This window comes from Eptatretus burgeri, chromosome 2 (assembly GCF_056783735.1).
Source record: "Eptatretus burgeri isolate ZD-2024b chromosome 2, Ebu_testis_v1, whole genome shotgun sequence".
In the NCBI taxonomy this organism is placed as follows: Eukaryota; Metazoa; Chordata; class Myxini; order Myxiniformes; family Myxinidae; genus Eptatretus; species Eptatretus burgeri.
Genome location: NC_140962.1, coordinates 118,484,050 through 118,497,698, shown reverse-complemented (window position 1 = coordinate 118,497,698; position 13,649 = coordinate 118,484,050).

The window sequence follows — 13,649 nt, the reverse complement described above, 5'->3', positions numbered from 1 at the left end:
GCAGCCAAACCAAATTGAAAATCATTCCAAACTCGAAATGTACGGGTTTTTTTTCGACGTCATAAAGGACACAAACAACAAGCACGAAGAAATAATGTAATGTGCTAAATAAGGTGGTGTAAAAGACGCTGCATCATTGGCGGTAAACTTCCCCCCAAAAAGTTATTTTTCTACAACATTTAAAACATTTATTTTATTTCAATTGAGTTATGTACTTGAACACCATATAACTTATAGCCATGAGATAATGAGATACAAGGTATTAACATAATTAATTATGGAAGATTGATAAATAATAATTCTCACACTCGCACTGGACGACAACAAGATGCCGTGCAGCATCAAAATGAATGCAAGGAATATGACAATACACATATGCAAATCCGACTGAGAGCATAATGCTCCAACTACGTGTGACATTTACACACAGCAATTGCAAGGAAATACAAGGAAGTTAAATGCTAGAGGAGGCTCCACCAAACCAGGCTCACCATTCCCACACATTTCTGCCAATATCCATGATCCTGTGTCTCCCCCAACGGTCCTAGGTACTTATCTAATTCAACTTTAAATTGATCCACCATCTCTGCTGCCACTACCTTTCCTGGAAGACTATTCCATGCATCAAGTACTCTCATGAGTGAACGATCCTTGACTTAATGTCCAACTAATCCTCATCTTCTTCACTCTTACGCTATGGCCCCAAGTCCTACCACTGTCACTTCTGCTGAAAAACCTTTCCACACTTAGTACCTCCACCACCAGAGGTTGGCGGTGGTTATGTATTGACCCCTGTTTGTCTGTCTGTTTGTTTGTGAGCAGGATATCTCAAAACATTGTGGACGAATTCGGATGAAACTTGGTGGACAAGTTGAGTGTGCGACAAGAACAAGCCGATTCTATTTTGGTTCAGGACGAAATGCAGATCCCATCCACCAGTGGGATACAAAACGTAAACTGTTCAGCCTGGAGAAGGAAAGCACTCTACCTTGTGCCAAAACGATATACGGCATAGCAAGATAACTCAAAAAGTTATGGATGGATTCGGTCGTTCTCACCTCAATCCATACAGAATCCTCTACATTTATTCCCTTCTTAGTGTCATTCCTTTCTCCCGATATAATAATGTCTTTTACCCAGACTGCCGCACCTCCGACTATCTTAAATTTCCTATTATACCATATTACATTTACTTCAGAAAGCATTCACACCCCTGGACTTTTTTACATTTTGTTGTGTTACAGCCTGAAATTAAAATGGATTAAAATTTTAAAAAAATTTGTCACCAATCTATACAAAATACTTCATAATGACAAAGTGAAAAAATGTTTTTAGAAATTTTCACAAATTTATGAAAAATGACAAGTCTGAAGACGACAATGGTTCACGAGCGGTATTTGACGATGTAGATTGTTTCAGAAGTCAAGGATGAGATAATGTGATAATATTTGACCAAGATATAAAAATGATCAACATGATGTGGTACGAGTGACAGGTTATTAGCTGCAAAATGTCGAAAACCCGGTTTCGTTCAACAACTTTCAAAATTTGACCTTTGCATAACCTTTAAAGGTCCCAAAATAATGTTGTGGACATTAAAATAAGGAAACAGGATACGTGCTATAGCTTATTGGAGTTAGTTCGGAGAAGAAGGTCGAAAACCCGGTTTGATTCCCACAACTTTGAAAATTTGCCCTTTGTGAACTTTAAAGGTCAAAGGTCAAGGATTATGACCTTTGGTGCAAAACTTCCTCTGGAACATTCCAGGAACAATATAACGTCATATAGGCTATATGGCATTTCGCACTCCTCGGATTATCCATACTTTGATGAAATCAGCGTAAAAACAAACTTGAATGGGGCGCCACGGGCAAGGTGTTCGAGATAGAGAAAAATGGTTTCAAGACTTTAGGTGGGGAATGACCTCAAGATTATGCATAAAAATATTGTCATCCTAGCTCTCAAAGTTTGGGCGGTCGTATGATTTTTATGTCAAAATTCGCAATTTTCTAAGTTCGTGACCTTGTGACCTTGACCTTGGGACGAAAAGGAAAAAAATCGAGCTCCGTGGGGCTATGCAGGTGCCATTGGGCTAACGAAATACCGAAACCCTGCCAGATTCGACAAACCCCCTCGGAGAAAATGTAAATTGAAATCGGCTACCCCCTAAAAACATGTATTTTGGGCGTGGCTCCACCCATAATGGGCGCACCAGGCCCATTCTCAGGAAAACACAACTAGATCATGATATAAACCTCCCAGCAAAATTTTATCAGGATCGGATCAAAACCCATGGAGCTAAGCTCGGGACAGACAGACAGACAGACAGACACACACCAATAACGAATATAGTGGTCACTTACTGACTCGTGAACCAAAAACCTGAAATGTCTTTGTGTCAATAGTATTCAACCCCCTGAGTCAATAATTTGTGGAAGTGTCATTGGCAGTGATTACAGCTTCGTGTTTTCTTGGGTATGTCTGTATCAGCTTTGCACATCTGGATTTGGGGATTTTCTCCCATTCTCCCTTGCAAGTTTGCTCAAGCTCCGTCAAGTTGGATGGGGAGCATCGGTGAACAGCAATATTCAAATCTTTCCACAGATTTTCAATGGGATTCAAGTCTGGGCTTTGGCCGGGCCACTCATGGACATTCACGTTCTTGTTATGAAGACATTCCAGTGTTGCTTTGGCTCGATGCTTGGGGTTATTGTCCTGTTGGAATGTAAATCTTCACTGCAGTCATAGGTCTTTTGCCCTCTGAAGCAGGTTTTCCTCAAGTATTTGCCTGCACTTGCCTCCATTCTTTGTTCCCTCTCTCCTCACAAGTCTCCCAGTCCCTGCCGCTGAAAAGCATCCCCATAGCATGATACTGCCATCACCATGCTTCTTGTTAGGGATGGTGTAAGACGGGTGGTGAGTTTTGCTTGGTTTCCATCAGATGTAGTACTTTGCATTGAGGCCAAATAGTTCAATTTTGGTCTCATCGTACTACAGAATATTTTGCCTCATGCTCTCCGATTCTTTCACGTGCCTTTTGGCAAACTCCAGGTGTACTGTCATGTGCCTTTTTCTCAGGAGTGGCTTCCGTCTGGCCACTCTCCCATAAAACCTAGATTTGTGAAGTGCTGAAAAAATTGATGTCCTTCTGGCAGGTTCTCCCATCTCAGCCAAGGAACTCTGTAATTCTGTCAGAGTGGCCTTTGGGTTCTTGGTCACCTCCCTGAACAAGGTCCTTCTTGCTCGGTTGCTCAGTTTGGTTGGACGGCCAGATTTAGGAAGAGTCTGGGCAGTTCCATATTCTTTCCATTTCCTAATGATGTTGCTCACTGTGTTCTTGGGAACTTTCAACACTCGAGAAATTATTTTTTTCCCTTCCCCAGATCTATGCCTCCTCACAATTCTATTTCGGAGTTCTAGGGACAGTTCATTGGACTTCATGGTAGGGTTTCTGCTCTGACTTGCACTGTCAACTGCGTGACCTTATATAGAAAGGTGTGTTTCTTAATCATGCCCAATCAATTGAATTGGCCACAGGTGGAGTTCAATCAAGTTGTGGAGACATCGGAAGGATGATGAAATGAAATTGGATACACCTGAGCAAAATTTGAAGTGTCATAGCAAAGGGGTTGAATACTTATCGATGCAAAACATTTCAGCTTTTCCTTTTTAATTACAGTATTTGTAAAAATTTCTAAAAACATGTTTCCACTTTGTTAGTACGAGGTATTTTGTGTAGTTCAGTGACAAATAATCTCAATTAAATCCATAATAAATTCAGGCTGTAACAACAAAATGTGAAAAAAGTCGAGGTGTGTGAAGCCTATGAGATCTTTATATTGATACTTTCTGACTGCACTGTATCTTGGAACCTTCAAGTCTTATCCTCCAACTTGACTCCTTCTTAAACCACGTCTCACTTACTGCAACTACCTCATACTCTTCTCTATCTATTTTAGCTGCAAGCTCTTCCATGTTTTTCCAAACTCAGGGCATTAGTATGGAATATTTTTTAAATGTTTCCATTCCTGCAATTAATTTTTGCTACCTTGACTTACCAATCATATCATTAGTTGCACTTCCTTTCTTTATAGCCACTTCCCTCCCTTCTAGCCTAAAAAGGCCTAATTTCCTCATCAATTACCACTTGCAAACCCTCATGCAGATCATCGTCATCATCATTGAACTGAACATCATATGGAATTAATCGTTTGAAGTGATCAGAACATAATGACCATGTCTTCAAGTGCCCAACCATCTTCCAATGGTGAAGGCAAGACTTGATTCGCTGGAGCAACACCAATACTGGCATACTCTTTCCAGAGCAATGGTGAAAAGCTGGTACAGGCCAACTCGTTTGCATGCCAATCCAGCGATCAGATGAACCACACGCTGTTTGTTCTGCACATTATATGATGGTTTTACGCAGTGATAACATCCACTATGGAGCTGATTTATGGCAACCTCCCCGTGCAAGCATTTAATGGCAACAAAATCAAGTGTTGATAAAATTGGTGTCAGCAATGGCTACATTCGGTTCGAATTTGCGTTCAACACCAACTCCGTGGAGTCACCTTCTGTTAAGTCAGGTAAGAATAGTGTCATGTGCATGGCAAGGAGTATAGGAACACCCTGATATTATTTGTGTGTGTTGTAGATAATGCCAAGTCTGTGTATGTACCTTTGTGGACATACAGTGCAGGCATGGTTAATGTCACTGGGGAGTTCTTGAGCATATCCAGGCACATTAACCCACAGATCCAGTATTCCCTTCACCCCACTTCCCCAATTACAAACAAATACCAACTCCGCTGTTACTATTCTTCCCTACGGGTCTGCTACACGCCACCCTCCAACATAGACCATAGCTCAAGGCTCCAGGGTCGGCGAGGGGCCATTATGGGTGTCTTGCGTGGTTGGGGGAGTAGGCAGGGTGGTCATAATTCTGCACTGCTTTTAAAAGACACAACAGCAGGGGACATTGTCCAATTCGAAGTAAGGCCCCAAGAGTTAGTTACTAGTTAATTAAGAGCTATGAGTTAAGCTGAGATCACAGTTAGTGAAGCTTGGGTGGTGAGTTGACTCGAGTCTCGCTGTCCACCATTCACATCATATCACCGGATGCTAATGCGTTTACCCTCATTAAAGACGCTACGGACAGCTTGGTGGGGATACATTGTGAGAGTGGGTTAAGGGGAAACATGACAAGTTGTGGCTCTCAAACACATATAATGCCATTGGGTCAGAAGTTTCAGAATGTTTACCAGGAGTTCATACCTTCACGGGTTTAGACATTCGTGGGAGATTTGCAGGACAGGTTAAGCTAAAGTGTTGGAATCCTTTAGTCATAGCAAGGCAGAATGCAATTGAAGCCTTTGGTCGGATGGGCAAAATGGACACACCATCACAAGATATATATATATATATATATATATATATATATATATATATATATATATATATATATATATATATATATATATATATACAACGGAGTGGAAGGGTTTGCGTTCGCTGTCTACTAATCAGGCTCAAGTCTTGTTGACAAGGACAAGATCAGATGGGTCAAGCATCTCTTCAATAAAAAAAAAAAACAAGGTCAAGCATAGGCTGAGAAACTGCCTTGAACGTGTGCCATATTAAAGTTTCATATCCTGAGAGCCCATTACCAAGCAATGATACGGCCTAATGATTCGACAGCCACTCAAGTCTTGCATTCGCCTCTGGAATGTGTGTGTGCGCATTAGAAGATGGCCATTTTGTTCAAGTTAGCTCAAACTTGCAAACAGTACCTGTCGCTGTCGTGGAACTGATGAAATGTGGTTGTGGTACAAACAAATGTGCCACATTGTCATGTTCCTGCAGCAATAACAATATGGTATGAACAGAAATGTGTTTGTTGGACATTTCATGGTAAACGGTTGTGAGTAGTGATGAGTCTGACTGTGGATGAGGATGGAAAAGATGATTAACTTTGCTGATTGGAATTATAATATGCTGAACATACTGTGTACAATAATAGGTGTGGGTAAAGGGATACCATTTTGATCTTTGTGTCGGTGAATGTGCAGCAATATCACACCCTATGGGAACTGCATGTTCATGATTTGGGAAGAGTAACAGCTTCGTATTACATCCCTACTAGGTATGTAAGTTCTGAACCGATGTACCATACACTTTGATACAGAGCGTCGCTTCTGCCAAAGCAGTTTCTTGGCCTGGGGTTATGCTGGGCTGTTGGCCATCCTTCTCCCAGCAGTAGTTAGGCGTGATGCCGGCGATAACTCGCTAACTTTTCACAAAGGATACTGTGGAATCTTTAACGTCCACCAACTAATGTCGGCAGATGGCACGCCTGATTTAACGTCCATCCGAGGGACAACTCCCATTGATGAATCACCCTGCATGTGAAACACCTGGATGACAGTTTATAGCCGGGTCAGGATTCGAACCCAGGCTAGACAGTTTGGAAGCCAGTGTGTGTGTACCTCTTGGCAATCCTGTAAGCCTGGTATGTAAATGTAATGATCATCCATTTTGTCACGGTATTTGTGTTGTAGATATCATCGCTTTTTCTTATGGTACGATACTTGCCGATGTCCTGACAATTCCAACACAACCACCTTACTCCACTTTTGCCCAGAGAGGAGGTTTTGAGTTGGAGTTGTGACCTTTCCTGATCTCAAAATCACCTTCACTGTCATCAATATAAATGACACCATTTTTTTTTCTGAAGGTATATCCTTAAGTGATACATCAATGAAGGCTCTCCAAAATGAATATTCAATACCCATGGAATTAGATTCCCAATACACTATCAATCTTTATGCCTTTTCGATAACTAAGCGTGAACTTAAATTGATATCTGATGAGATTATTTCCTACACATTCTTTCTTGTTCTAATCCCTTATGTTGCGAGGATACATCAAAGATCCAAAACACAAAAGAAAGTCTGATAGAAGAAGGGGGCGTTGGGGTCGTCACATCCATATCACGAAACATTTCAGGGACATCCACAGTCCTTTTTTTATTGGTTCATTTCCTTTCTGCAACTAATCAATAAGTGATATCCAGGTAACAAATAAGAGGCTCTTCTTTTTATTTCACCTTGCATGGCTGTCCTGGTAACAGATTCCTGATAAGCCACTTATCAGGGAGAATTAACGCTCAAGCGCTTGCAAGGTCACCCGACATATCGAGCTGCCTCTGCTGTCTTCCTCTACAGATTGTAAGGCTCATGGAAGAACAAGTACAACACAATGTTGATTGCGTAGGATCACTACCACACCACTCTTACCAGGAAACAAACTGAAGAGTTCATTTGCTCTGTGGTTGTCACAGCAACTGACAATCGATGCACTTAATTTCATCTAAAAACACAGACGAGGCTGGGTATACTTCCCATTGGTAAGTACATAATTTTGGTAAGAGCAATTGGAGGAGCCTGCTGGCCATTACTGGTAGGTATGATTGGGGAAGTAAAATGAAATTTTAAAATAAGTTTAAAAACGAAGCAGCCAATGAACACAGCATATAATTTGCAGTTTTTGCACACACACTCAGACCTGAAATGTTTGTCTGAAGGATTTATGGAGCTACACGAACATGTATCGTTACAACAGTGAATCAATGAACTGGAAACCACCTTACGGGATGGACAATCTTTCAATGGAGTGATCCGATTTACAAAGGAATTGCTTTGGTGCAAAAAATATGGCCGGACTGAGTGGCAGATAATCGGGTGCACATCGATATTTTCCCAATAAACGCATAATGAACGAGGGACCGTGAAAATGACGAAGTGTGTGACGTTGAGGAAACAAAGCGCTATGGATAATTTTTGCTGAGCAGCGTTTTAAAGTGAGTGGACAGTGTCAACTGAATATGTAAAGGTACACCAAGGAATGAACCAGTGCGTTCAACAATGACGTCATAAAGCCTCGACATATTTACGCAACCGGCTTTCCAATTGCAAATGTCTCCTTGAGAGGGACAGAAAGGGAGAGACAGACTTGACTTGACTCTTATTACAAGAAGATAACCCGGTCAAGAAGAGGTAAACAGATCGAAGGACGTGACGACACAAGATATTAGCAACAACAAAAGAAATTCATTTTCTTGAACCTGACTCGGGGCTTCAACTTTCCACCATTTCTCACTCAACTCATCAATTCGAGAAAACTCTTGGGAAAAACAAGACTCCGGTTTAAGGCGAGCACATACAGACTCTTTAAAGGCTAACAAAGCTCTAGAGTCTTATGGTCTGGCACCTGAAACCATTCTCCTGAGATATATATATATATATATAAAAAAGAAAAAATATATATATATATAAAAAAAAAAAATATATATATATATATATATTAAAAAAAAAAAAATATATATATATATATATATATATATATATATATATATATATATATATATACATATATATATATATATATATATATATATGTTGCAAGTACAGCTTCAGCAAGTCAGAAATTGGTAACTTGGGATTCATCGTTCTTACGAAGCAAAGGGCATCGAGTAAACAAAATGATGAAAGGAAAACCAAGGATCAAACTTGTGGAAAAGAGAACGTATGAGCTGAAAAAGCAGAACCAGTCTTTGGCATCCAATGTACAGATGGAAGAGGTCTTCAGAGCAGAGATGTCAACAAGTCACTTTAGTCAAGTCTCAAGTCACCGTAGTATTACTTCTCCTTGTGAAGGTGGTGATGATGATAAGAGGTGGTGGTGAAAGTCCCACATTTACTTGGAAACCTCGTCACAGAGTACAAGCTATCAAGGAATTAAGATGCAGGAGTTCATTTGTTGTGATGTACGTTCTGAGAAGTTGTTGAACTCAAGTTTTTATTTGTCAACTTCATACAGTGGACATTTCTTGCTTTGCCCATAGGAAAAACAAATTTATGTTAAGTTTACTTCATATATCTAGTGTACCTACTTGAATATATGGACATGAGACTAGTCGGGAACCTCAGCTTGTGGTTTTTTTTGTATACCTTGTCGAGGCTCGTATGACAGCTAACACACAACGCACAGCAAGGGGGTCATGAGACAAAAGGAGTGGGAGTGGGAAGGACAACTCAGTGGGGAACAGAGACATTAGGAGATCTCTGGAAGGGAGAGGGATGGGGCGGGGAACACGGGGTATACAAGATGGACATTACAGGGACTTACAAGCAAGGAATATTACAAGCATGGAATTGACGGAGGTAGAAAAGATTGAGGATTTGGATGGGGGATGATAAGAGGTGGTGGTGAACAGCTGTTATGAAGGCCTGCAGGGAAGAATGGGAATGAATAGAGTGAGGGAGTTTATTCCAAAGGTGGGAAAAAAGAGGAATGAAAGAGTGAAGGTGAGCAGTGATTGGTGATTTTGGTAGTTTTACCAGAAGGGGGTTGTTGGCGGACCTTGAGCGCCCTGCGGAAATATGGTGGGGACAAATCGCAGACAAATCGGGGGGGGGGGCGAGACTGGAGAGGAAACAGTAGAAGACAAAAAGATCACCGATCTGCCTGTGGTGAGAGAGTGGGAGGCACAAAGACTCAGCCTCATGGTGGGAGATACCAATGATCCGAAATGCCTTGGTTTCCACAGCGTGAAGCCGAGAAAGGTGGGAGGCAGGAGCACCAGCCCAGAGGTTAGAGCGGTACTCCATCAGGCTGCAGACGAAAGCTTTGTAAGTGGTCAGGAGCTCAGCTGGGCCGAGGAAGGACTTTGCATGACAAAGGATTCCCAGTCGGCGACTGGCTTTGGAGGCCAGGTTGGAAATGTGGCTTTCCCAGGAAAGATCATGGCAGATAGTGAGACCCAGAAGCTTGATTAAAAGGACTTTTTCCAGAGGATTGTTGAGAAAGTGGATGGGAGGGTGGGGGGGGGTTCTAAACGGTCCTTTTGGAGAGACATCGTGAGTGTGAGATTTGTCCAGATTGAAAAACATGTTCCACGTGTTGGACCAGTTTGTGATTTGACCCATATCGGCAGAGAGCGAACATGCTGCTGCATGCTGGTCTGAGGGATGACAGATGGTACGGCAGAGGGTGGAGTCATCAGCAAAGAGATAAAGAGGATTTTCCAGAGAGTCGGAGAGATCATTGATGAAAACCAGAAAAAGAACAGGACCCAGAACGCTACCTTGAGGAACTCCAGCCTGGACAGGAAGAGGGGATGAAAGAACTCCATTTAGGGCCACACGTTGACTGTGACAGGAGAGGAAGTTTGCGAGCCATGAGTGAAGATGGCCTTGGATACCATAGGAAGAGAGTTTGGTGAGCAGGGCAGGGTGCCAGACCATGTCAAAAGCACGCGATATGCCTCAGGAGTCGTTTTGTAAAACTGGTGCTTGCCAGTTGGACATGGTGTGCTCTGTGCTATCTGGAGAGTGGACAATCCCTTTTATTTAGCCTTAGTGGAAAACGGTATGCAATCCGACAGCCATGAGCATTACCGTGCTGCTCGTGCAAAGTATACATGTACAAGGTATATGTCATCATTGACCGAACTGCACATGCATGCCGATGACTGAAAATAATTTACCATTTTTATATGGTCGAGGCTCATGGAAGAGCAAGGACACAGAACAGACCAGGACACAACATAACAAAGGGAACAGCAGGAGAAAGGGGAAATGCCATTAGCATGGCAGAGGGAGAAGGTAGACAGATGGACAAACAAGGGATGTATGTAACGATGAGAGTTGGGGGAGAATGCAAGGAGTGGAGGAAATGGATACATAAGCAAAATTTTGGGAGGGATGGGGGTGGTGTAATGGATGTAGTCAAGATCATGGCTTTGGATGGGGGATGACCTGAGATGGTGGTGGACAACACTCTTAAAGACCGGGAGGGAAGAATGAGATTGAAAAGAGTGTGTAAGGCGGTTCCAGAGGAGGTTCCAGAGAGCAATAAATAAGTGGAAGTGAGCAGTGGTTCTGGATTTATTCAGTTTCACTCTCAGGGGGTTGCTGATGGACTGCATGCAGAAATGAAGCGGAAGAAGACTGAGAGACGACTAACCTGTCAGCGATGGGAAAGTGATAGGCCCATCGGCTCGTCTTAATTGCGAGACATTCCATTGATTTTAAAATCCTTAGTTTCCACATCAAGCTGAGAAAGACGTGAGCCAGTGAAGCCAGCACAGAGGAGAGCGCAGCACTCCATCGAGCTGCAAATGAAAGCCATGCAGGTGGATAGGAGCTCAGGTGTGCCAAGGAAGGACTTTGCACGATGGAGGATGCCCAGTCGGCATCTGGTTTTGGAGGCCAATTTTGAAATGTGGCTTGCCCAAGAGTGATCATTGCTTCGAGTGAGATCCAAGAGTTTGAGTAACTGAACTTTTTTGAGGTGGTTGTTGAGAAAATAGATGGGAGGGTTTGTGGAACAGTCCTTTCAGAGAGAGTGTGAGAGAGAGAGTGCGAGAGCGAGAGCGACAGAGACAGAGACAGAGACAGAGACGACAGAGACAGAGAGAGTTCTCAGGATTGAAAGATATGTTGAAGTGTTTGACCAGTTTGTGAATTTGCCACGGTCTAATGAGAGAGAAGAGGTTGCTACCTGTCTATCAGAAGGATAAGGGATTTCATGACAGAGTGGAGTCATCATCAAAGAGATAGAGAGGATTTTCTAGAGAGTCAGTGAGATCATTGATGAAGATTAGAAATAATATGGGGCTGAGAACACTGCCTTGGGATACTCTAACCTTGAAATGGAATTTCTAACCCCGCTTATTCAACGATTATTTTCCAATCACTGTGAACAACTCATTATAAACTCAAGCCATATGTAAGTTGCAAGCAAGCCACAAGTTCCCAGACACCAAGTACCAAGTCGAGTCTCAAGTCAATTTTGTCAAATCCGAGTCAAGTATTTAGTTGCAAAATTTTGCGACTCGAGTCCCCAACTCTGCCTCAGAGTGATGACAAAAAGGACTCTTGTTAGACCTGACAGATATAAGGTTGAGTCTCTTGAAAAAAAAAAATTGAAGTCAAGCAATCATGCACAAGCTTCCATTGTAGGTGCTCAGCACGTTTGGACATGCAAATTAAATGCTGTGTTCATTGGCTGCTTCGTTTTTAAACTTATTTTAAACACATACATTGATGACCAGGCAGGATGCAATGGAATCCCTGCAGGCAGAAGTGCTTCCCAGTTGGTAGTCAGTACGCCATTGGAGTTAACAGAAATAAGAATATTCAGACATTGTGCATACAAGGCAGACGTTGTGTGAAGGTAGACAGAAGCATCATCGAATGGACGTTGGAAAAACAAAAATCAGGGAAAAGAGGGTGAATAAAACTTGCATCTTGAACCCCAAATGCAATAAAGGCAACAATAAATTATAAAAGTTAAACACTAACAATTAAACACAAAAGTTGCCCAATTAAACGAGCTGACCTAATATTGGAAACTTCCAAAATCTGGTTCAGAATCTGCCATCCAGAAAAAGCAGGAACGGGAGGCGTCCTTGACAAGGAAGAAACCAGACTCAATAAAAGATTGAATAAGGGACCTACTTTGGCAGTCGTGTTGAAAAAGGTTGTCGTAAAAAACAGGTTCACACATAAGGTTCCAAATCTTGTATGAATCCTTATTTCATACTGGATTGAGCCACTGAGTAGCAGTCAAGAGACTCCGATAAAAGGAAGGAAGCAAGGAGGTGTCAACTCGCTGCAGGTCAACGAGAAAGAGTTCAGGGCCACACATGAGCTTACCTGCTTGCTGCAACGAGCAAGAAGCCAGGTGCTGCCAAGACAGAATTTCTTCATACAAAAGTTGACACAAGGTGGCCAGCCGAAAAGCCAATATTATACTGATAATGTCCACGAGTCGTTGACCACCATTTGCTAACGCGGTCGTAAAAAAATTCTGCTCGAAGCCACATTCATACTTGGCGAGTACACATTGACAATTATGAAAAGCAGCTGACCAATGGAGAAGGTCAGGAAAGCCAAATATCCCTTCACAATTTCGTTGAAGGAAACCGAAGCTGATTGAAGAGTTTGCCGAAAAAAAAGATGGCTATTATAGCAATAGGACTTGAAAGACAATTAAATAAACCAATGCCTTTTAAGAAACAATTTCCACTTTGCTAAAGAACCATCAAGCAGAGTGAGTTTCTTACAGGAGTGAGATATCGAATTTATGATGCTCAACTTGCTGTTTCATTTGAACTTTACAAAGAGAGGTGAGACCACCTCCTGTACGGTATATATTTACTGTACCTGGGGTCGCCAACAAAGATTCCATCAATCATGATCTCTGAGTTATTTCCTGGTAAGACTCAGAAATTTCATTAAACGGTGATGTTGAGGGCCTGCAATGTTATAGCTATCAGGTCGAGAAATCATCATCTTAATGACTTGAAATTCTCTAGATCAGGAAAATGATTTTAAAGTTTGACACCCTTTTTCTGATAACCTTTGTGCAAGAAAACATGAATATCAGGAGTAACAGATGAATCAACCTCAAGGTTTTGAGAGGAGATGTCACTTGCAAGTGTCACTGAAGGTCAAGACAACAGAGGATGTCCCGTCAGACTCAAATCCCACTCATATCTTAACACACCTCACAACCCAAAGTGCTTAACCCCCCCCCCACACCTCAAAGACTCAGTCTCCCTAACCCAACTCTGTGCAATC